The 22,142-nt window shown below is 44.4% G+C and overlaps 3 long non-coding RNA genes across 4 annotated transcripts; 1 reads left to right on the top strand and 2 right to left on the bottom strand.

The window, feature by feature from the left end:
* The first annotated feature begins 702 nt into the window (after positions 1–702).
* Positions 703–9,965, top strand: LOC128774443 (uncharacterized). 2 transcript variants are annotated; one of them, XR_008418999.1, is made up of 4 exons: positions 703–1,147; positions 4,624–4,716; positions 5,764–6,010; positions 9,773–9,965. It is a non-coding gene; the product is annotated as an uncharacterized LOC128774443 (long non-coding RNA). The 2 variants fall into 2 exon arrangements; XR_008419000.1 differs by lacking the exons at positions 703–1,147; positions 4,624–4,716; positions 5,764–6,010 and adding exons at positions 6,824–7,409; positions 8,936–9,098.
* On the bottom strand, positions 871–4,081 carry LOC128774445 (uncharacterized). The gene is made up of 2 exons (XR_008419003.1): positions 3,673–4,081; positions 871–2,232 (listed from the first exon to the last, which is right to left on the bottom strand). It is a non-coding gene; the product is annotated as an uncharacterized LOC128774445 (long non-coding RNA).
* Positions 9,097–9,586, bottom strand: LOC128774444 (uncharacterized). Its single transcript, XR_008419002.1, has 3 exons — positions 9,388–9,586; positions 9,245–9,280; positions 9,097–9,155 (listed from the first exon to the last, which is right to left on the bottom strand). It is a non-coding gene; the product is annotated as an uncharacterized LOC128774444 (long non-coding RNA).
* Positions 9,966–22,142: the final 12,177 nt, after the last annotated feature.

Genomic DNA, 22,142 nt, shown 5'->3' on the forward strand with positions numbered 1-22,142 from the left:
TAGATAAATATCTCTGTGTGTCCATTTTGTCTGTCCCTCTGGCTCTATTTCTCTGTGTTAAGAAAGTCAGCTGTGCCTTCCGATCTTGAAATGAATGCCGTTATTAAAAAGAGGTCCTGGAGTCCTCAGCAGTGCACGTCTCCGTTTATAGGACCTGAACCTTCAGGAGGATATCGTATGGGTATTGCTCACTCCCTGCTGTTGTGTCTGGGTTACTTTTCCTTTCAGTGCAGGGGTCTGCACTGAATGCGTGCCTGTTGTGGGCTGTGCTTGCTCTCAGTGGTGTCAGTGGGACTCAGGCAGGCCAGCTGAGTCAAGAATCAGCATGAATACATGTGTCTCCTGTGGCCTAAGCATTGTGTGAAATGCCATGTATACGTTGCCTCTCTACACAGGCAGGGACCTGGCTATCACTCATCCTCCTGGATAACCCAGTGCTGGGTCAGCTGACCTCCAAATACCAGGATCTAAACTCAAGGGAATTCAGCCCCCCTGGGTTTTAATGCCCAATGTTGTGGAGATTAGTCTTCCCTGTGTTGCTACCTGGTGTGAGGGCTCACTTTTTCTGCCCCTTCTGCAGGCAGACAGCCTCCACCTTTCTGACCTTCCTAACCTTTCTGATGCAGCTTCTCTCTATTTAGGTGTGGAGTTTCTTCTGCCAGTCTTTGGAATGCTCTCTGGTTCATGGACTTGGATGTGGATGTTATGCAGTTGAAAACATGGGACAGCGTGAGCTCAGGGTCTGCTTACTCTGCTATTATTAATTTTTTAAATGTCTTATTATTTTGGATTTTTGAGACATGGGCTGACTCATATCACCCGTGCACTTCAGGATTAGAAAGGAACGTTCCCACATTTGCTTCTAGTATATTGTGCTTTGAAACTCTCTTTAATGAGGTATAATTTACATATAACAAAGAGCCTCAATTTAAAGGGTATAATTTGATGAGACTTGATCTCATGGATACAGCACCATGAAGTCATATGGTTGCTCTCTAAACCTTAAATCATGATCCCTTTGTGTCTAGAGCTAATGTTGCTTTTGAAGTAAGGACTTTTTTTTTTTTTTAACGGTTTCGGATATTGGCCAGGTGTCTGAATGCCTGCACTAGGGTACCTACCTCCTTTTCGGATAGACTGTATTCCCGTAAGTTTTGCCATCGCTCTACCTTTGGACTTTATCCTGCGTTGTATCTTTCAGTCTGTTCACTTAATTTTGTTGCAGTACTTTAATGCTGAGGGATGCATAATTGGATTGATTTTCACTAAATGGTACAGGCTGCAGTTCCAATCGTGACAGAAAGCACATGCTTCCTGTGTTAGGTACTCAAGAGCAAGGCAGATACCCTGGGCACTTGAGCTGAGTATGTCACTCGGTGTTTTGCCAGCCCTCTTCCCTTCCGTGGGAGACAAGGGTCTCGTTTTGGTCACACAGAAATGTAGGTGAAGTCAGCAGAGAAGGGTCCCTTCTCCTCTCTTCCGTTTGTCTCTCAAACTCCCTGTCACTACCTTCTGCCTGTCCCTTTCCCTGACTCACTCCCCCAGGCCCACTGCTCCATTCCAGCCATGATAAGGGTGTCCTCCAGCTGCTGGTCTCTGCTCTGCCATCACTCAGTGAGGAAACTACAGGAGGATTATGTAGTTCATGGGTCTGATCAAGAAATCTCTGCTCCTCAGGGTCCTCCTACACGTGGTGCTGTCTGTGGAGACCTGGCATCCTGGGCGTGGGTCTGACCCTCACTCCTCTCTACAGCTGGTTCCTCATCCTTCTCCACCATTAGATCTCAGCCATTTCCTAAGGACAGATACCTGTCTGACCCCAAGGCACCATGGAGTCAGGGAATATTCCCAAAATAATTGAGCATAAGCACCCCATCAATCTAGATATAGGTAGTTCCCATCACCCCGGAAAACTCCCTCAGGTTCCCCTGCACAAAGGGTGATCTTGCTTCTATCCTCCATCACCACCATTTCTGGCACTTTGTTACCTGTGTGTACAGGAACCCCACTGTGTGCACTCAATGGGGAGCGAGAGTAGATGGCCCTAGAAGCAGACGCTGACACAGAGACAAAACGATGAAAGGTAGATTAGGGGACAGTAAGAAGGACAAAGTGGAGGGGACATGATGGGCAGGGAAAGCATTCAGGTAGATCTGACACCTTCTTAAAATGTATATACAAACACGATTGTCTGTCACCATGCAGTCCTCTTCAAATTTCAAAAGAGTTGTCCTATAAGGCAAAGCGATTTTGGTTTATTCCCCTGTGATCTTATGTTTTCCTACATGCATTCTGTCTTCTGTAGTTTATCTGTGGCCTCAGATGAACATTTTAGTGTGTGGCTGCCTCTGTGAGATTATGTGTAATAGAAAATGATTATCTTCAGATCTAGGTCTCTGAATGTACATATTCTCATACTTATCTTTTCTTTCATTGTGTGACAGGGCCCGAATTCTAATAGAAAAATGAAGGACATTGTCTTATTTTTTAAAACAGTGATTCCCACTCCCTGGGCTGAGTTGTTAACAGTCTTAGTTTAATGAACTCCCGTGACCATCTTTTTTGGAGGATCATTGTGTGGATATCTTAATTGAAACTGTGAGAAGCGTGAGGGGACAATTCCCAGAGATTTTGCAGATGATTTCTGCACTGAATGTCTTCTTTTTCTCTTGTTCTTGGAAACAAATGTTATCCCTGTTTTCACAGATAACACAGCTGAGGCTCTGTGTAGGTCCCACTGAGAACTGGTATTAGGGCTGAGACAGCAGGAACACAGGCAAAACCTCAGTATATTGTGAGAGAAGTTTGAGGAGATGCAAAGCTGTAGTCACGATGATGACAGGGGTCCAGTAGTGGTGGCATCTGGCCAGCCCTGAATTGTAGGATGACTCAGCTGATCTAGACTCTGTCTCCACTTTTAGTCTCACTGAGGGATATGAACTTGGGCATACAGCATTTTCATAAGACCAAGTTAAATTCCCCATATCTCCAGGGCTCTTTTCCCCCCACAAATACCAGAACCTTCAGGAAAATCCAGAGAGACAAGAATCTTTTTACATGATTACCCGCGTGCACTTTGGCAACACACTGATATTTTGGAGATGAACGGTGCATTGTGCACTGATAGTAATCCCACACAGCACCTCCGTATGGACCTCACACTCCCTGCTCAGGCTGCGGCCAGGAATGACCTCCCACTGCATCTCACTGACCCCAACACCCTCCCCTCTGCACCTCCTCAAACTCTGCTTACTGTGCTCAACTTCCCTTCTATTCCTGTATGATTCAAGGTTCCCCCGTTTTTGCCCTGGATCCTTCACTGGTGTTTCCATTTTGGTGATTACAAGGTCTGAATCATTTAATGAATGTCCCTCTTTCACACGGGACACCTGATGCTCTAAAAGTTAGAGAACCCAACACATTGTGTCTCCAACATACGCACCAGTACTGCTGATACGTCTGCTTTTGTGTAAAAACTCCTCTTTCATTTGACAAGAAAAACGTATAGCTCACTGTATTACAGGGACATGACACTGCCCATTGTATGTATGTCCTGAGAAACTTGAGATATGCTACGGTGTCCTCAGGCAGTTTGTAGTTGGATTGCCAAGACTCACAACCATCTCTACATCATTGCCACAGTCAATCATGAAGAAGATGAATATACTTTACCAGCCACTCATCCAATTCAGGTCATCTTAACAAATAGAGTAGGTGGAGGAGGGGGATGTGGCCTATAGCCCATGACTGGTGGTGAAGGGTGGTCCACCGGGTACAGCCTGCAAGGCAATCCTGGGAAAGGACCAGGACTCTTGCATACAAAATAGCCTGCGGAAAAGAAATGAGAGGTATGTTCATAGGACAGAACAGAGCACCAACACCAGCAAAAAGCAGAAACCCAAAGCAGCAGTGCTCATATCCTACTAGTTTCCCCACCACCAGATTCCAAGAGGGCAGCATCAGTGCCAAAATCTCTACCCATACTTTGGGTTCCACTTACAGCTTTGGGGTGGGAAGAGGATGTGATTGGGGTAAACTAATGTCCCCACGTGTCTGGAAACGTAGAAACAGCAAGGGCCCTTTTCCTAGAAGATTTATAGGCTGAATACTAAATTAACACAGTAGCATATTCCAGATAGGAAGGCAACTATGTCCAGGATCACACTCCACCCTTCATCCCCTCCACCACAGAGGCTGTTTATTGTGCATGTGAAGAACTACAGAATGAGAAGGAATGACAAAGCCAGTGTCCACACATGGAATCATAGCCCTCGTGGCTCAAAGTTCTGCCTCTAAGCCCCTGCCTGTGCCCAAACTACTGTCCCGACAATGGGGTCTCCTCCTCTCTGGAAGTGCTATCCATGGGCACAGAGACATATGGGGAGATGGGGATCCTGAGGGCCTGTAGAGGAACTGGGAAAGCATGCTCTTAGAGAAACAGGTGGCCTATACATGTTAGTTGGCCTATACATGTTAGTTAGGTTCAGCTAATTTATTTGAATTCAGAGGTACTTCTCAGCTTAAGTACAGTACATTTTGCAGGGTAATTGTGTTCTCTGGAAAAATGAGCTGAAATTCTAAAAGACAAAATTAACACAAATGCACTTTGATGTCTGGTGTAAGTTTCCATGTTTTAGCTGTACCTGTGACACAGGACACGAGAGAACGTGCTCAGGTGAACACAAGCGAAGGACACCGTGGGGACTTGCCACACAGGTAATTTTGGATTTTTTCTCTTCACAAATTAAGTTCCAGTGCATGTTTTCTATGACAAATATGCCACCTCTTATAGTTCAGAGTGTGTGTGCCCAGGGCACACCTGAAGGGATTCTGGACAGCATGTTTACCAAAATGCTGATAGGTATGAAATTTACTTTGTCTAAGACCATTGTAAATGACACATGCAAAAATATAAGTTGGAGTGAAGGCAGTTCGCATTTTCAAGTTGTAAGGATACCCACAGATTATTCTGAGCACGTTAAAACCCTCAATAGAAGGAAACAGGAGAGGAGGAAACAGCAAGAGCAATGATTCCACATTGAGGAGATCCACAAAGAATGAGGCAAGGTAGGAGACTTCCAAGTGGAGTGTGGTGTCATCCTCCTTGATTTATTCCAGGAACACATTAGAAAAGCCCTATGGCCCCCACCTTTAGGCATGCTTAGCTGCTCAAGTTACCACAAACAGATGCCAGCTGGGAAAGAGGGAAGCCTGTAGACTCGGCGGTAAAGGTTTTGCATTTGGGAAAAAAAAAAACAAAAACAGCAGACAGGCCATACTTCACACAAACCAGAGAAATAGGCAGGAGGGTGTCCTGTACAGAAAGATGTGGCGGTCTGTAAAGAATTAGAACTGAAAATGGCCACAGCATTTACTTTGTGCTTCACGGCAGTTTTGGCAGAGCCAGTGTCGATGTCACTCTTGGTTGTGACTCCTACTTCTGGACCTACAAAAAGCTCTAGAAGGGATGGAGGTTTATTCTGACTTGAGTAGACTGTTTGGAGGTCAAAAACAAAACAAAAAACCCTCCCCTCATACTTCAAACAACTTAAACTCTTTGTCCCAGTGAGATCCCAAATTACATGCACAGGGTGTCTCACATGCCTCCGGTGATACCCAAAAAGAACTTGAAGAACCATCCCTTGTAACTTGATGAAGACTCCTAAAAGCCCTGACTCAGATGTATTCACTCAGCGAACAACTATGGATGGCTGGGGGCACAACTAGATGGACGTACGTTACATTGTGCCTCATGCCTCACAGATCCCAGCACGTGGACTGTGTACAGGGCATTTCTGCTGAAGCGCTATGTCTGATTTTCTGCATACGGCCCCATTCCTTTTCCACAAGAGATGCCTGTACCAACCCATTGTGGGGGAAAGGACAAAGATGAGATCCTGAGAAACTTTTGAGGAATGTGGTAATGGCAGCAGACACATTCCCCTTGCATCACAATATCTGTGGTACCGCCTCTACACCTTGGCCCAAGACCTAACAGCAACAAAATAAGGTGAGTGTGTTTTACAAGTCAACTCCTAGTGCTCAGATCATCTTACCAAGTGTTGCAGGTGGAGGGGTTCTGAGTGGCCTCAGGGCCACTAAGGTTCAGGAGGTGGATGTGCGTAATAGTCCATGGGGGCGGGGCGTCTCCAGGGTAGGGCATGCAGAATCGTCCAGTTAACAGAGGAGGTCCCCAGGATCCAGACTGCCCTGCAGAATTGACAGCTACATCCATATGCCAGACAAGAGAACCAATACCAAAAGCAGCTGTAACCCAGAGAAGAATGTGTCAGCACCTGCCACCTTCTCTACCACCAGGATCCAAGAGAGTAGCATCAGTACCTGAAAACTCTGTCCCTGCCACTGGATACCACCTACAGCTTGGGGTAGTAGATGCAAGAGGTTAACCTACTGCCACCACACATCACTGCCCATGTCTGTGGAAGAAAATGGCAAGGGTCCTGTCCTAGAGGGTTAACAGAAGTAATTACAGATTAATGAAGTAGCATTCTCCAGACAGGCAGCCATCGATGTCCAGGTTCACCCTGCATCCCTCCTCTACAGCAACTCCAGATGCTCTGCTTTTGGTATATTAATAACACACACACACAAAAAAAATAAGTGGGAATACACGGCTCATATTCTGCTCATGGAATCACAGCCACTCCTGGCAAAACGTTCTGCAGCCGGACCCTCTCTATGCTTCCTTTGCTCTTCTCCCTGAGAAAGGAGTCTTCCCTCTTGAAGGGTTGTCAAAGGCCTCTGAGACCTCTGGGGAGTGGAGGATGCCTGGAATCCTGCAGGGGAATGAGAGACCTCTGTGAAGAACAAGTTACTTGTGGTGAATGTCTACAAAGCTCAGATGTGTTCATCTTAATTCATAGGGAATTCTGACTTTAAGCATACTACAGGACACAGAGTAATTATGTGCAACAGAAAAAAAGAAGGAGAAATTCACATAACAGATTTCATGCAAGTGTTTTGGTACAAAACTCCTGGTATGTGTCATGAGACTGTATGAGCTCTAACAGTGACTGGGGACACAACCAAAAACTGCTCATAGAAACACAATTGAAGGACACAGTGTTCAAACTATTTTTACCTAAGGTATAGGTGGAGGATTCCAGGCAAGTCATTTACCAACAAAGACAGGAAGGTGATGACTGATGACACTGGCTTTATCTAGGACCACTCTAAATGGCACAGGGCACAACATATAAAGTTGGAGTCATGAGGTCGTTTCTAACCGGTTCATCTCCTAGCCAGAATCAAGAAAGAAAGACACAGCAACCACACTCTTCCCACCGAGGTGAGGTCTGCAAGGGGTCACCCAGGCCAGGAGACTTCTGTTTGGAGTGTGCAGTCATCCTCCTCTCGTTATTTCTTGAAACTCACGGAAAAACCTAAAGGTACTCAGTCTCTAAGCGCTTTTGGCTTCTAAACTTACCACAGAAAGCTGACAGACTAAAAATTGAGAAGCCTGTGGGCTCCTGGGTTATGAGTATGCGTTTCGAAAACAAAGAAGAAATAGACATAGCACACAACACGCAAAACAAGACAAGGCTGGGTGAGCGTGCTGTACATAAAGATGAGGGTTTCCCAAAAGAGTTACAACTGAGAATGGCCCCGGCATTTACCTTGTCCTTGTCTGCATTCTTGGTACAGCCAGAGTCGCTGTACCTCACAGAGGTTTCAGCAGTTTCTCAATCTACTAAAGACCCTAGAAGGGACAGAGGTTTATTCTGCTTTCAGAGGACTGGGCATAATGAAAACAATCCCTCAACTCATTCCTCAAATATCTTAAACTTTTCCCTTCAGTCAGGTCCGTGACCAGAGGCAGAGGGTATCCCACATGCCTCAGGTGACCCCCAAGGATAAGGGAGAGAACCATCCCCTCACCTTGATAAAGACCTCACGGTGCTCTAGTTCATGTTGTTTCATAATTAATCACATAACTGTGGACAGGTCAGGCACAACTAGCAATTTAGAATTCATCAGTAAAACAGTTTTCTCAGTATACATCATGGGAAATCACGATTTCATTACAGATAAAGAATTAATATGAGGATGCTTGGATTCATCATCCGTCTCTTAATTTTGGCTCAGGTCACGATCTCACAGCTTGTGAATTCAAGCCCAGCATTGGGTTCCTCACTGACAGTGTGGAACCTGCTTGGCATTCTGTCTCTGCCTCTCTCAAAATAAATAAACTTAAAAAAAAAAGATTACTGGTTTGGCATATATCCTCAATGAGTCCTCAAGAAGCGTGCATTTCTTCCGACTTCAGGCAAATTGTTCAATCTCTCAGCTTATCTACAAGCTGCCTTCCACATGAGAGCAGTTAGTATATAAGGAAAGACTAATTTGACACTATAGAGAAATGGAAAACTGTGAGAAGTTAGCAGTGAAGCTGCAGAGTTACACTGATACCATCAGGGGACTAAGCTAAGCTTTATGGAACTTCAATTGAGGGATGTAGGAGTACAGTTCCCAAAAACAAACAAAAAGAAAGACCGTTAAAACTAGTGAATAAATGACCTTCTCCTCAAATAAACTAAAGTCTTCACATTGAGTCTGGGTGGGAAGAAGGATGAGGCCCATGTCCTGTCATCCTTTCCAGGCTCTTCAGACAGGGGGATGCTAGAGGAGGTGGGAGGGTCACCGGTAGAGGAGGGGCATGAGCTCCACCAGTCTCAGGGACAAGTGCCTCACTGACTGCGGCAGCAGAGGAGAACACCCTTCTGTCACCCCTTCAGACCACCTGCTGTCCTTAGTGCTTGTGATTCTTTCCAGACCACACAATGATCATCCACAGGAACAAGCTGCACAGCAGAAGTTAGATTGCGGCACATCACAACGTGCCTCTTACCTCTCCTCGGAGGGTTCTGCGTCTCTGATCTTGCAGCCATTGGTTTCTGCCTCGTGTATCCCTCAGGCAGCCTCTTTGCTTCCATCCCGTCCAGTCTTGGATACAGAAAAATAATGGACTTCTATAAGAGTTGTAACACCACGTCGTCTACTAGACAACTAACAGTGCAGGCGTCATCCCTGGAAACACCCATAAAAACGCAAGTCAAATGACCACACCTGTATTTCAAGTAAGCGACCTCCCTGCCCTGCTCCACCATCTCCCTGTCCCAGATCTGAGTCTTGATCTGGGGGAGAAAAAACACATCCACCTTCAGTCGGAAGGTGGTGCCACACTGTGCACCAAAGAAAGAGGAGGAAACAAGAAAACACTTACCTAGTTGTCCTGAGCATTCTTCTCATGAACTGCAAGCTGAAAAAGCCAACAATGAAAAGCCTGTGGTCAGGGATTCCAAGGGCCACTACACTCACCCGCGTGAGGTGCTAAGGCTTCAGTATGTCAGGCAGAACTCAGGTTACCTGGTATCTAAAGGGGAGCTCTGCCTGCTGCAGCTGTTCCCGTGTTTGTTCAATTTGTTGCCTGTGAGTTACAATTGCTCTTGTCAGATAAGGCCCAATATTGGGTATGATTTTAAATAAGCTGCCCACGTTCCCAACAACCTCATATCTGTCCCCTGATACAATTTATTCTTACACATGAAACACTTTGCCCATGATTATCAATGACCAGTAGGATCAAAGCTCTTGTTACATCCTTTCCTTACTCATTATTCCATGCCTGTAGGGTTCAGAGTTCATAGAGTTCCTTCCCATTTTCAATCTTTCTCTAACTCATCATGTGACAAGTGTCTTTTATCATAAAGATCTATTCTTCTATAACTTATATCCTCACCATGTTTCCCAGGGTTGCAAAGACGAGGGCCATGAAATGGCACTACCACGTTGATGGGTATGATTCATTGTACGACACACTGCTTTCCTACAGATGATGACAATTGACACCACCCCCGAGGAATGTTAGCATGGACAAAGTTTCCACACAGTCTGGCCACTACTTGAGATCTGCAAATGTTTATAAACTTAATTGTTTTATTCTTTCTAAATTTACCTTTTTTATCTGTTAACACTCTATGTATATGTTGACTTTAAACATTGCAAAAAGATTAAAAACCAAAAAATGAACAGCGGTTTCATGAGCTTCTGGTAATTACTAGCTGAACTCACTTGTACTTGTTTATTTCTTCTGTAGCTATTTTCTTTTTTTTTCCTAATGTTTATTTTTGAGACAGAGAGAGAGTGAGCACATGCATGAGCGGGGGAGGGACAGAGAGAGATGTAACAGAATCTGAAACAGGCTCCAGGCTCTGACCTGTCAGCACAGAGCCTGACATGGGGCTCGAGCTCCCGGACTGTGAAATTATGACCTGAGCTGAAGTTGGACACTTAAACGACTGAGCCACCCAGGCGCCCTTTCTGTAGCTATTTTCAAATTTTACCCGCAGCTGCCAGATGATTCTTCTTTGCCGCCAGTTCACAGTGTCATTTTCAGCTTCCTAAGATGGGAAAATACATACACAATCAGGACCAAGGTCCAGAAGTTCTCCCTTTTTACCTCCCAGCACTCTTGAAGGCCTATGCAAATATCCCTTCCCCCACTTCTCCCATAAATGCACAGACAACCCAATCAGACAAATGAAGTGAACACCCCATTTAAGTTCAAGAAAATTCAACTTCTGTCTGCTGCCACGTCTCTACTATTGGAACTGTCTTTCTAGTTCTCTTGTTTCATCTCCTTTATCATAAAGTCATCAAATAACATTGTATTTTGTGCCTTCCCAGAGTTGGTCTTTTGTTTGAGATGGTGAAGACTCATTTCATCAGTGAGTGAAAAACCATATCTGACCAACTGTACCCATTAGGATGAAGCAGGGGATCATCACTAGTCTTACATCTCCGTGGGGAGCCCTGATTCTCAGTCCAAAAGTTGTACCATGACACAGGCAATCACCTGAAAGACGACCTTCCAGATTATGGTTTCACTAACATTGCAGCTCACTCCCAGACATCGCTAGAGTTCAGGACTGCAACCCCTGCCTCCACCTTCAAAAGGCCAATCTTAGAACAACATCATCTCCTGACGTACAACCTGATATGAACTGTCACACAGTCTGGGTTTACTTCCAGGAAAGAGATTTCAGGTGGAAAACTCTCAACTTCATGGAGCCAAATCTACTTTAACAAGACTCATTCCGTTGATAGTGAAGGCAGCCAAAGGCAATGCTTGGCAAGGCTGGGTTGCTGTGTTGCCCTCAGACTATTTTGTTTGTGGTGTTGACTGAGATGGTTTCAACTTAACACTTGATGTACTCAAGAATCACATGAAAAATTGAAAATCTCTTAGAAAATGACACAAAAGCACTAGACAGAGAAAGGCACATGCATTTCCTTCTGGCCTCTCAGGCAGTCCTTCGGCAAATGCTTGCTGGAGTGGTTGTAATGTAGTGGCTCTGTTGTAAGGGGTTGAAGATAGACAGGTGATCAGGGTGTTGTACCCACTCACAGGAAGAGCTTACGAGTTAACAAAAACAAGATGCCAGTGAGACAGAGCAAGCCCTAACCCCAGCTATGGGAAGGATGAACATAAAGTGAGTCTCCAGGGAAGAGAATACTTCACTTTCCAACACGAGTGAGGGTCTCAAGTCCCGCATCTCCTCCTGAGAACAAAAGGAAATACTGTACAAAGGAGGAGACATGTGACTGAATGCACCAAGTATCTGACAACCCCACGAAGACACACAAGACCAAGATGGAGAAGAAGGAAGCCCAGGACAAAGCCAGCCTGGCAGTTGGACCCAAACTCCCTAGGACTCATCATTGATGTGGGGGGCATACACTTGAATGGCAAAGAAGCTGAGGAACTTTATGGGCACAGAGTTAGAAGTAAACAAGTGTAGTTCAGGGACGGCCAGAAAAGATGAGCCCTAGTGAAGCTGCAGGCTTTGGCCAAGACTCAGAAGAGTTTCACTTGAAAAATCGGGGGACAGGAAACAACTTGACTTTCTTACGGATTGGGCCTGCAGTGAACAATCTCACTGGCAGAATGGATGCAGGGATCCAGTACTGCTGGTACCCCTACCCACTTTCCAGAAAGCAACCTCCATTGTTTCTGCAGCAAGATAATTCATTTTTTTCCCCACACATTTTTGACCCATGTCTGGTCCTGAACAAAAATGACCTAATTGCTGGGCGACAAAACAGTGTGATGCGATTGAAACCTACAGGACAGTGTAGGTGATTCCAGAGTGGATCCAGGTATTAAAGTTATTAATGATGGTACCTTCCCTCTTCCGCCCCCAAAACATGACACAATGTGTGGCAAGCACTTAGGACAGAAAGGAAAATGTCGGTTACGTTACAGAAAGCAAGGTAGGAAGGGAAGGTCCAATTCTACTGAATGCATTGGGCAAAAATACTCTGGACCCAGTTCCAAAAGAAATACAATTATCTCTACTGGCTGCCATGTTCTCCCATACAATCCGGTCCTTGTGACAGTTGTCACGTGAACATCTTACTTTTCTAAATATTTTTTAACGTTTATTCATTTTTTGATAGAGACAGAGTGCGAGTTGGGTAGGGCTAGAGGAAGATATAGAATCCAAAGCAAGCTCCAGGCTCTGAACTGTCAACACAGAGCCTGACATGGGGCTTGAACTCATGGACCCTGAGATCATGACCTGAGCCGAATTTGGACGTTCAACCGACTGAGCCACCCAAGCGCCCCATCTTACTTTTTTGAAGGCACTTTTCTTTGTTCATAGAATTCTTCCAGGTTATGTGCTTTCTCTTTCAGCTGCTTGACTTTTGCTTCCTTTGTGGCTTTCACAGACCTCAATGCATTATGCTTGTCTTCCAGGACGTTTTTATTTTCTGGAAAAAAAAAAGGTGTTTTCTTGATAAACGGGCACATGACCTGAGTCTTGATTTTGGTGAGACAGAAAAAGGCAAGAACCATGAAGGCATGAAAGTATTCTTTCCCTTACCAATGCAAAGTCATTGCCATCATATGGGGATTTCTCCCCAACAGAAAATATAACTTCTAGTTGACAGTTATTGGACCTCAAGGCTCTTAGCTCTACATCCTCGAATTCAACATTTGCATCTGTGGTTAAGACAGATATGAGGAAAGACTTTCACGGAAAACTGATCACACAACAATTTGTACCTCACACAGCAAGATCTTGCATTGCAATCAACAAACACTTTGAGGCATGAATATAACTAGAAGACAAAGATGATGGAAAATAGTTCATGTCTAACAACTCATGGCTTTCTTAGTGGTATACATATGTATGTATGTATGTAGGTATGTATGTATATATGTATGTATGTATGCCTGTTTATCCCCCATTCACGTTGAAAATTTACTATTCAGCATTCAGAGAGAAAGAGACTATTGAGCACCTGGGTGGCCCAGTCAGTTGAGCATCAGATTCTTGATTTTGGGTCAGGTCATGATTGTAGGATCATGTGATCCAGACCTGTGTTGGGCTCCACACTGAGTGTGAATCCTGCTTAAGATTCTCTCTCTTTCCCTCTTCCCCTCTCCCCCACTTGCATTTCCCCTCACTAAAATTAAAAAAAAATCATAAACCATAATTTAAACATATTTTTTAAAGGGAAAGGATTATACACTTTGGCTATCACCCTTTCTCTCTCAACTATATTTGGGTATTTTCTACATATCTTGGAGGGCAGAGTTGAATGATTGATAATTACCGAGTTGTGAAAATAAAAGATAACTCCTGGTCCTTGAAATAGCAAATCTCATCTTGGCGGTCCTAGTAAAATTCCAGCTCATTGGTCAGAAAGAGTTTTGGCTCCCAGAGGTCCACTGTGTACTATGGTAAAGGGCAGGCAAATATGCTGTGCTCACTTCACCCAATGAACAAACACCCTCCAAAGCCAAAATACAGTAAAACTCAGCAGCCAACTCTTACCACTTCCTGATTCTTCACATTGCTTTCCCTCTCTCTGAGTTTGCAAGGTATCAAGTGTACTTTGAATGGTGTCATTTAAAATTTCATTAAAGTTGGTGCCTGGGAGGCTCATTCAGTTAAGCATCTGATTTCAGCTCAGGTCGTCATCTCATGGTTTGTGAGTTTGAGCCCTGTGTCGGACTCTGTGCTGACAGCTCAGAGCCTGAGGCCTGCTTTGGATTCTGTGTCTCCCTCTCTTTCTGCCCCTGTCTCTCTCTCTCTCTCTCTCTCTCTAAAATAAATAAACATAAATAATTTTATGTTTACTTGTACTCAACAAGTACAAAAATATAGAGATCATACCGTGCACAGTTTCAGACCCCAATGCTATGAAACTCTAAATCAACCACAAGAAAAAAATTGGAAAGATAACAAATACTTGTAGACTGAAGAACATCCTACGGAACAATGAATAGTGGAATGCAAGCTGCTGCAGTCACTCTGGAAAACAGTACGGAGGCTCCTCAAAAAGCTAAAAAGAGAACTATCCTACGACACAGCAATTGCAATACTAGGCATTTATCTAAGGGATACAGGTGTGCTGTTTTGAAGGGACACATGCACCCCCAGGATTATAGCACCACGATCAACAATAGCCAAAGTATGGAAAAAGCCCAAATGTCCATTGATGGACGAATGGACAAAGAAGATATGGTGTGTGTGTGTGTGTGTGTGTGTGTGATGGAGTATTACTCAGCAATCAAAAAGAATGAAATCTTGCCATTTGCAACTACATGGGTGGAACTAGAGGGTATTATGCTAAGTGAAATTAGTAGTCAGAGAAAGACAAATATCATATGACTTCACTCATAGGAGGTCTTTGAGACACAAAACAGATGAACATATAATGGAAGGGAAACAAAAATAAAAACAGGGAGGTGTACAAAAGAAGTGCACACATAAATATGGAGAACAAACAGTGGGTTACTGGAGGGGTTGTGGGGCGGATGGACTAAATGGGTAAGGGGCACTAAGGAATCTACTCATGAAATAACTGTTGCACTGTACGGTAACTAATTTGGATATAAATTGTAAATAATAAAAACTAAAATTAAAAAAAAGAATGAATGGGTGAACCAAGAAGTTAAAGGGAAAATTAAAAAGTACATGGAAGCCAATAAAACTGATAACACCACAGTCCAAAACCTCTGGGATGCAGCAAAGATAGTCATAAGAGGAAGTTTAGCAATCCAGGCCTTCCTAAAGAGGGAAGAAAAGTCTTAGATACATGACGTAAGCTTATACCTTAAAGTAATGGAAAAAAGATCATCAAATAAAATCCAAATCCAGCAGAAGACAAGAAATGATAAAGATTACAGCAAAAATCAATGCTTTCAAAACTGAAAACAAAAACAAAAACAAACAACAACCCCCCCCACCCACACAAACAGTAGAAGAGATCAATGTAACCAGAAGCTAGTTCTTTGAAATAAATAAAATTGATAAACCACCAACCAGTTGGATCAAAAAGAATAAGGAAAGGACCCAAATAAATAAAATCAAGAATGAAAGAGGAGAGATCACTACCAAAACAGCAGAAATACAAAAAAGAATAAGAGAATATTATCAGCAATTATATACCAATAAAATGGACAATCTGGAAGAAATGGACAAATTCCTAGAAATATGCAAACTATGAAAACTGAAAGAGGAAGAAATAGAAATTTTGAACAGACCCATAACCAGTAAAGAATTGAATTAGTAATCAAAAATCTCCCAAAAAAACAAGAGCCCAGGGCCAGATGGCTCTCCAGGGGAATTCTACCAAACATTTAAGGAAGAGTTAACACCTATTCTCTTGAAGCTGTCCCAAAAATAGAAATGGAAGGAAACATCCAAACTCTTCCTATGAGTTGGCATTACCTGGATTCCAAAACTAGACAAAGATCCCACTAAAAAGTAGAAGTATAGACCAATTTTCATGATGAACATGGATGCAAAAATCTTCCACAAGATATTAGCCAACCAGATCCAATGATACATTTAAACTTTATTCACCATGACCAAGTGGGATTTAACCTGGCTGGATTGATATCCACAAAATAATCAATGTGATTCATCACATCAATAAAATAAAGACAAGAACCACATGACGCACTCAATAGATGCAGAGAAACCATTTGACAAAATACAGCATCCTTTCTTGATAAAAGGATTCCACCAAAAAACTGTTAAATGATCCATGAATTCAGCAAAGTGGCAGGGTATAAAATTAATGCACAGAAATTAGTTGCATTCTTATACACAAACAAAAAAGCAACAGAAAGAGAAATCACAGAATCCATCCCGTTTACAATTGCACCAAAACCCATAAAATACCTAGGAATAAATCTAACCAAAGAGGTGAAAAATCTATGCACTTAAATCTATAGAAAGATTATGAAAGAAATTGAAGATGACAAACACAGAAAAACAAAAAACATTCCATGAGCCTGGATAGGGAGAACAAATATTGTTAAAATGTCAATAGTACCCAAAGCAATCTACATATTCAATGCAATGCCTATCGAAATAACACCAGCATTCTCCACAGAGTTACACAAACAATCCTTCAATTTGTATGGAACCAGAAAAGACCCCGAATAGCCAAAGCAATCTTGAAAAAGAAAACCTAAGTAGGAGGTATCACAATCCTGGACTTCCAGCTGTATTACAAAGCTGTAATCATCAAGACAGTATGGTACTGGCACAAGAACAGACACTCAGATCAATGGAACAGAACAGAAACACAGAATTGGACCCACAGATGTATGGCAAACTAGTCTTTGACCAAAAGAAAGAAGATCCAATGGAATAAAGACAGTCTCCTCAGCAAGTGTGCTGGGAAAACTGGACAGTGATATGCAGAAGAACGAGCCTGGACCACTTTCTCACACAAAAAGACACTCTAAACGGATGTAAGACCTAAATGTAAGATAGGCAGCCATCAAAATCCTCAAGGGGAAAGCAGGCAAAAACCTCTTAATGTTGGCGTCCACATCTTCTTACCCAATACATCTCCAGAGGCAAGGGAAACAAAAGCAAAACTGAAGTATTAGGACCTCATCAAAATAAAAACCTTCTGCACAGAGAAGGAAACAATCAGCAAAACTAAAAGGCAACCAACAGAATGGGAGAAGATATTTGCAAATGACATATGAGATAAAGGATTAGTATTCAAAATCTATAAAGAACATACCAAACTCAACACCCAAAAAACAAGTAATCCAGTGAAGAAATGGGCAAAGACACGAGCAAACACTCCTCCAAGGAAGACATCCAGATGGCCAACCGACACATGTAAAAATGCTCAAAATCACTCATCAGGAAAATACAAATTAAAACCACAATGAAACACCCCCTCACCCCTGTGAGAATGGCTAACATTAACAACGCAGGCAACAACAGATGTTGGCGAGGAAATGGAGAAAGAGGAACTCTTGCACTGCTGGGGCACTGGCTTGCACTGCTGGTGCAGCCACTCTGGAAAACAGTAGGTAGGTTCCTCAAAAAACGAAAAAGAAGACTGTTCTACAACCCAACAGGTGCACTAGTAGGTATTTATGCAAGGGATACAGATATGCTACTTCGAAGGGACACGTGAACCCCAAAGTTTATAGCAGTACTATCAACAATAGCTAAAGTATGGAAAAAAGCCCAAATGTCCATCGATGGAGGAATGGATAAATACGTGGTATATATACATACATACATACATAGTATCTACATGTGTGTGTGTGCGTGTGTGTGTATACACATACATACATACACACACCATGGAATATTACTTAGCCATCAAAAAGAATAAAATCTTGCCATTTGAAACTATACGGATGGAGAGGCTCCTGGGACCTAACACTAACCATAAACATAACCCTAACCATAACCCTCAACCTACACTACTAGCACATGAAAAGTAAACCAGATCCACAGCCACACATGTGCCCTCACTTCAGCCCTCCATGGAATTAACAACATTGGTGTCGCTTCGGGCTTAGCAATTCCCTGTACCGAACTCTTACCCTAGCTAAGTGTCTATCCCCACGGGGACCCAATTCAAAAGTCTGACAACAGCACGCACACGGGTTCGAGAATCGGTGCAACAATCCTCGGCATGGAACATGGATCATCACCATGTCTTTTGCAAAGTGTGATTGCAGCTGCACGACAGGATTCCTGAGGCCTATTCCAAGGGTGGCCCAAACATCTCTCTGGCTTTGGATCCTATGAACTGACACTGACTGGCACGCTCCCTTATGTACTCCATTCATCCCTTCGGAGAGACAACTGCACTGTTGTGGGTTCAGTGCCTGGAGCCTCCTGGGACCTAAAACTAACCCTAAACGAAACCCTAAACATAACCTTCAACTTACACCTAACCCTATCTCTAATTGAACCCTATACTTGACCCCCACCTTCTCTAGGGCCCTCAACACAGCCCTCAGGGAGATCATGAGACTGGAGTCGCTTCAGCCCTGTCGACTTCCTTGGACTGAACCCTAACCCTAGCTAAGGCTTTCTCTCCATGGGGACCCAATTCTAAAACCTGACAACAGCACCCACAAGGGTTCGAATATCGGTGCAATAATACTCAGCATGGAACGTGGAACATAACCATGTCATTTCAAAAGCACAACTGCAGTTGCACAAGAGGATTCCTGAGGCCAACCCGAAGGGTTGCTCATACATTTGCCTGTCCTTGGAACCCAAAGACTAATCCGGACAGTCACCCTCCATTGTATCCTACACTCAGCCCTTAGGGGAGACAATTGTTCTGCTCTGCGTTCAGTGCCTGGAGCTTGCTGGGTTAGGACCTAACCTTAACCCTAATCATAACCCTAATCATAAACTTCAACCTACACCTAACCCTATCTCTAACCCAAACACTACACTTGACCCGCACACTCGCATGGGCACTCAATTCAGCCCTGCAGCAAGATCACGACACTGGAGTCTCTTCGGCCATAGCCACACCGCTGGAATGAACTCTAACCCTAGCTATGGCTCTGTATGCATTGGGACCCAATTCCAATGTCTGACAACAGCTCTCACACTGGTTCAAGAACTGGTCCAGAAATAGTTGGCATGGAACTTGGAACATCAACATGTCACTTCCAAAGCGTGACTGCAGCTGCACGGGAGGAATCCTGAGGCCTACCCAAAGGGTGGCCCATACATTTGTTTGGTCTTGGAACCCAAATACGAATACTGACGGGCACCCTCCCTTGTGTACTACACTCAGCTCTTCAGGTTGACACCTGCTCTGTTTGGGGTCAGTGTCTGGAGGGTCATGGGACCTAAACCTAAACGTAACAGTAATCCTAACCCTAAATATCACCCTACACTGAACCCTATCTATCTCATTAAGTCTACACCAGACCCACAGCTGCGCATGTGCCCTGACTTCAGAGCTCCATGGAATTCACAACACTGGAGTTGCTTTGGTCCTGGTGACATTCCTGGACCAAACCCTAAACCTATCTAAGTGTCTCTCCCATGGGGAAACAAGTCCAAAATCTGACAATAGCACACACAAGGGTTCGTAAACAGGTGTAGAAATACTTGGCATGGAATATATATCATCACCACGTTATTTCCAAACCATAACCCTAACCGTACCCCTAACAATTACCCTCACCCTACACCTACCCCTATCTCTAACCATACACTACATTGAACCACACCCTCGCATGTGCCCTCAATTCAGCCCTCGAGGGAGATCACAAAACAGGAGTTGCTTCAGGCCTGGCGACTTCCTTGGACCAAACCCTAACACTAGCTAAGGCTCAGGGACCCAATTCCAAAGTCTGACAACAGTACGCATGCGGGCTCGAGAATCAGTACAGAAATACTTGGCATGGAACGCGGAACATTACCATGTCATTTCCAAAGCACGACTGCAGCTGCACGAGAGGCTTCCTAAATCCTACAGGAAGGGTGACACATACATTTCTCTGGCCTTGGAAGTCAAAGGCTAATCATGACCGGCACCCTCTCTTGTGTACTCCACTCAATCCCTCAGGTTAACACCAGCTCTGCTCTGGGATCAGTGTCCGGAGTCTTCTGGGAACTAAACCTAATCCTAATCCTAAACATAATTCTTACCCTACACCTAACCCTATCAACCTCGATAAGCTACACCAGACCCATAGCCACGCACATACCCTCACTTCAGCCCCCCATGGAATTCACAACACTGCTATGGCTTCTGCCATGGTGATGCCCATGGACCGAAACCTAACCCTAACTGAGGCTCTTTCCCCATGGGGACCCAATTCCAAAGTCTGACAAGAGCACGCATATGGGTTCGAATATCGGTACAGAAATACTCGACATGGAACGTGGAACATCACTATGTCATTTTCAAAGAGGAACTGCAGCTGAACGAGAGGATTCCTGAGGCCTATATGAAGCTTGCCCAATATTTGTTTGGTATTGGAAACCAAAGACTAATCCTGACTGGCACCTTCCTTTATGTACTCCACTCATCCCATCGGGGAGACAACTGCTCTGCATGGGGTCAGTGCCTAGAGACTCCTGGGACCTAAGCCTAGCCCTGACGTAACCCTAAACATAACCCTCACCCTACACCTAACCCTAACATTAACCCAAATCCTACACTTGACCCGAACTGTCCCATGGGCCCTCAATTCAGTCTTCGAGGGAGATCACGAAACTGGAGTCGATTCGCTCCTGCTGACTTCCCTGGACCTAACACAAACCCTAGGTAAGGCTCTCTTCCCATCGGGACCCAATTCCAAGTCTGACAACAGCATGCACACGGTTTCAAGAATCTGTACAGAAATACTCGACATGGACTGTGGAACATCACTATCTCATTTCAAAAGCGCCACTGCAGCTGCATGAGACGAATCCTGAGGCCTACCCGAATGGTGACCCTTATATTTGTCTGGCCTTGGAACCCAAAGACTAGTCCTGACTGACACCCTCCCTTGGGGACACCACTCACCCCTTTGTGGAGATAACACCACTGTTGTGGGTTCAGTGCCTAGAGCCTCCTGAGACCTGACCCTGACCCTAATCATAACCCGAACCATAACCTTCACCCTACACCTAACCCTATCTAGCACACTAACTCTAAACCAGATTCACAGCCGCGCATGTGCCCTCACTTCAGCGCTCCATGGAATCCAAAACACTGGTGTCACTTGGGACTTGGCGACTTCCCTATACTGAACCCTGACCCTAGCTAATTGTCTATCCCCATGGGGACTCATTTACAAAGTCTGACATCAGCACATACATGGGATCGAGAATCGGTGCATAAATACTAGGCATGAAACGTGGAACATCACCATTTCACATGCAAGGCATGACAGCAGCTGCACGAGAAGAATCCTGAGGCCTACCCGAAGGGTGGGCCATATGTTTGTCTGGCTTTGGACCCAAAGATTAATGCTAACAAAAACCCTCCCTTCTGTACTGCACTCAGGCCTTCAGGAAGACAACTGTTTTGCTGTAGAGTCACTGCCTTCACTCACCTGGGACCTAACACTAACGGTGAACTGAAACATAACCCTCACCCTAAGCCTAACCGTACCTAGCACACTAACTCTATAGCAGACTCACAGCCACACATCAGCCCTCCATTGAATTCACAACAGTGGTGTTGTTTCAGCCTGGCGACAACCCTAGATGGAACCATACTCTAGCTAAGGCTCTTACCCATGGACACCCAAAACCAAAGTCTGACAACACCACAAGACTGGGGTCCAGAAGCAGTGCAGGATCATTCCAGATAGAACCTTGAGCCTCAGCATGTCATTTCTCAGGCCCGGCTGCAGCTTTCTGAAATGACTGCTGAGGCCTACACAACCAATGGCCCATACAGTTGTCTGGAATTGGAACGGAAATACTAAAAATGACCGGCATCCTCCCATGTGCCCTCAACTCAGCCCTTCGGGGAGATAACTGCACTGCTGTGGACTCAGTGCCAGGAGCTTCCTGGGACCTAACCCTACCCCTAACCAGAAACCTCAACTGAAACCTAATGCTACACTTGACCCGCACCGTCACATGGGACCTCACTTCAGCCCTCGAGGGAGATCACGAGTCTTGAGTCACTTTGCATCTGGGGACATCCCTGGACCGAACCCTAACCCTAGCTAGGGCTCTCTCCCCATTGGGACCCACCAAAGTCTCACAACACCACGTGCTTGGGGTCCAGAATTGATGTAGGATCATTCAGCATAGAAACTGGAACATCACCAACTCATTTCCAAGGCCTGAGTACAGGTG

Source organism: Panthera pardus, unplaced genomic scaffold (assembly GCF_024362965.1).
Source record: "Panthera pardus isolate Hobbes unplaced genomic scaffold, ASM2436296v1 HiC_scaffold_316, whole genome shotgun sequence".
NCBI classification, from domain to species: Eukaryota; Metazoa; Chordata; class Mammalia; order Carnivora; family Felidae; genus Panthera; species Panthera pardus.